Source organism: Sturnira hondurensis, unplaced genomic scaffold, assembly GCF_014824575.4.
Source record: "Sturnira hondurensis isolate 20B ecotype Veracruz unplaced genomic scaffold, ASM1482457v3 Scaffold0005309, whole genome shotgun sequence".
Classification (NCBI taxonomy): Eukaryota; Metazoa; Chordata; class Mammalia; order Chiroptera; family Phyllostomidae; genus Sturnira; species Sturnira hondurensis.
In genome coordinates this window covers 849037-851680 of record NW_028077940.1, presented here as the reverse complement: position 1 = coordinate 851680, position 2644 = coordinate 849037, and the positions used below count along the sequence as shown (strand labels likewise).

Below are 2644 nucleotides of genomic sequence, written 5' to 3'. Positions count from 1 at the left end.
GAAGCTGCAGAGGGACTCAAGGGCCCATCATAGGAGCTCAATATCTTTCACTGGGTGGGCTGGGACAGATTTGCACGGTTACACAGAGAAGTGACATGGTCATATTTTAGCTAAATTGCTGTGCCTGCTGTGTGAACAGAAGACTGGGACACAGCCTCTTTTTATGAGATCTCTTTGGATTGGATTGACTGCCTAGCAGAGTCAGGGATCCGTGTGCTCTGTGTGGAGTAACTATTTCCTCTTCGTGACAATCCAGATGCAAGGATATTCTTACCACCCCTATTTTGACCTCAAGGTCAAAAGGTAACTGGGCACAGAAAGGTTAAATTAAGTGTCCCAGCCAAAGACCACTGTCATCTGCAGTTCACAGGAAGCCTCTTGCAGAGGCAGAATTTTGCATTGGCATTCTGCTTCAAGTTTAGGAAATCTTTCACAGAGATGACCTCATTCCAGCCTTGAACAATACCTTCGGTGAAGTACATGTTATTCATAGCCAAGAAAACAGGTGAAGAAAATCAAATGATTTGTCAGAGGTCTGAAGTGAGGTGGCAGAGCTCTGACTCAGCCTTCTGTCTTCTGAGCCTGAGCTCAAGGTCAGGGGTCACATTCATTTGTCAGTGGACACTACGGCCAGCCCCATACTCAACACGTTGTGTGGTGCACAGGCCAGCCACTCCAGCCTACTCCGCCTATTTCTGTAAAGGAAAGTGCTTTTCTGGACTGAGGGAGACAGTCACAGAGAAATGTGTTGTTGGCATTAATTTCCCACTGTTGGGCAACACTTCCGCCCTCTGGACTGGGTGACGTCAGCTGGCTTCTGGATTCCTGCCAGTGTTCTCTCCACAGGAAACAGACTTCCGGCCTGGCTCCCTGCGGTCTCTGGCCTCCTGGAGAAGAAGGCCTCTCCATTTGCAGAGTGAGAGACTGAAAATCAGATCTCTGGGAAGGTTTAACTATAAAGAAGGATGTCAAAAAAGGGGAAGAGGAATCCCGAGGACTCTGGCTGGGATGAGCAAGGGAGCCCTGCACTTGGGGCTGAGGGTCTCTTTGGCGTGAGGAACCAGACTGTGGGTTTTAAGATTGTGTGACTAACAAAGTTTAGTAAATTGGAGGTAGAGGGGGAGAAGAGTAAGCAAAATTGAGTAAATGTGGAAAATTACACATAAAGATACAAATTCAGAAGGTCAAACATGGGCCAAGAATAGAATGAGGTTTTTTTTTGATATCCGACTTCTTTACTTACTTAATAAGTAAACTTATTAAGTTTACTGTTAAATGAACAAAGAGACAGAAGAATGTGTCTTCTATTAGCCAAGAAAACAGGACATCTGTGCACAGGAAAATGCAAGACAGAATTTGGTGGGTGAAATTCATTGTTGGGGAAGGAATAATTGGCTTGCAGGTACGAAAACTGTTGTATCCCACAACTTAAATTGGATTGGAACATATGGGCTTTGTTTCTTTGTTATTTGTTTTTATTTTAATTCTGTGTAGGTTGCATTGCAACAACAAAAAAGAAGTTCAGACTAACAGCAAGGGAAGGAGAACTCAGTTTCTGAGCCTCACTAGTCCTCACTCAACACTCTGTAAAGTGAGATGTTTCTGTGTCCAGGTTTGAGGGAGTCTGACCTCCCACTGGTAACCCCCAAACCACAATGGGGCCTGTGAGCCCCACAGAGCGAGCTTTACGTGAGATAGCCATGGCATCTAGCTGGTGTTTCTGTTATGCATTATTGTTTGTTTGCTTTTAAAATCATCCCTGAGTCTTTAAGAAAGGTTCCCAAAATTATCAGACCAGTCCTAGCTGGACTGGATGTGAGCACAGGGTGAACAGAAATCAGCGCTCCCTCGACACAAAAAAATATGGAACGCTTCACGAATTTGCGTGTCATCCTTGTGCAGGGGCCATGCTAATCTTCTCTGTATCGTTCCAATTTTAGTATATGTGCTGCCGAAGTGAGCACAAGAATAGAATGTTGAGCCCAATCCTCATGAGCTTTCTGTGGACACTAAGTCATGAATAAAATCGGCAACATAGGGACTATAAGCAATCCTCATTTCTTTTTTTTAAAATATATTTTATTGATTATACCATTACAGTTGTTCTATTCCCCCCCTTCAATCCCCTCCACCCACACCCTCCCTCCCCCACCATTCTCCCCCCCCCTTAGTTTATAACCACGTGTCTCAAGTTCTTTGGATTCTACATTTCCCCCACTATTCTCGCCCTCCCCCCTATCTATTTTCTGCCTACCATCTATGCTATTCTCTGTGCCTTCTCCCCTCTTCTCCCCCTCCCACCCCCCTGTTTCTAACCCTCCATGTGTTCTTCATTTCTATGGTTCCACTCCTGATCTAGCTGTCTTCTTGGTTTGCTTTTGTTTTAGGTGTGGTTGTTAATAACTGTGTGTTTGCTGTCTTTCCACTGTTCATATTTTTCATCTTCTTTTTCTTATATAAGTCCCTTTAGCATTTCATATAATAAGGGCTTGGTGATGATGAACTCCTTGAACTTGACCTTATCTGAGAAGCACTTTATCTGTCCTTCCATTCTAAATGAAAGTTTTGCTGGATAAAGCAATCTTGGCTGTAGGTCTTTGGATTTCATGACTTGGAATACTTCTTTCCAGCCCCTTCTTGCCTG

At 44.1% G+C, this 2644-nt stretch overlaps 1 non-coding gene and 1 pseudogene across 1 annotated transcript; one reads left to right on the top strand and one right to left on the bottom strand.

Moving 5' to 3' along the window:
• Nucleotides 1-256: 256 nt before the first annotated feature.
• LOC118987641 (NADH dehydrogenase [ubiquinone] 1 beta subcomplex subunit 9-like) overlaps nt 257-2644 on the top strand; it is a 4121-nt pseudogene continuing 1733 nt past the window's right edge.
• Nucleotides 1858-1964, bottom strand: LOC118987651 (U6 spliceosomal RNA). The gene has a single exon (XR_005066620.1). It is a non-coding gene; the product is annotated as a U6 spliceosomal RNA (small nuclear RNA).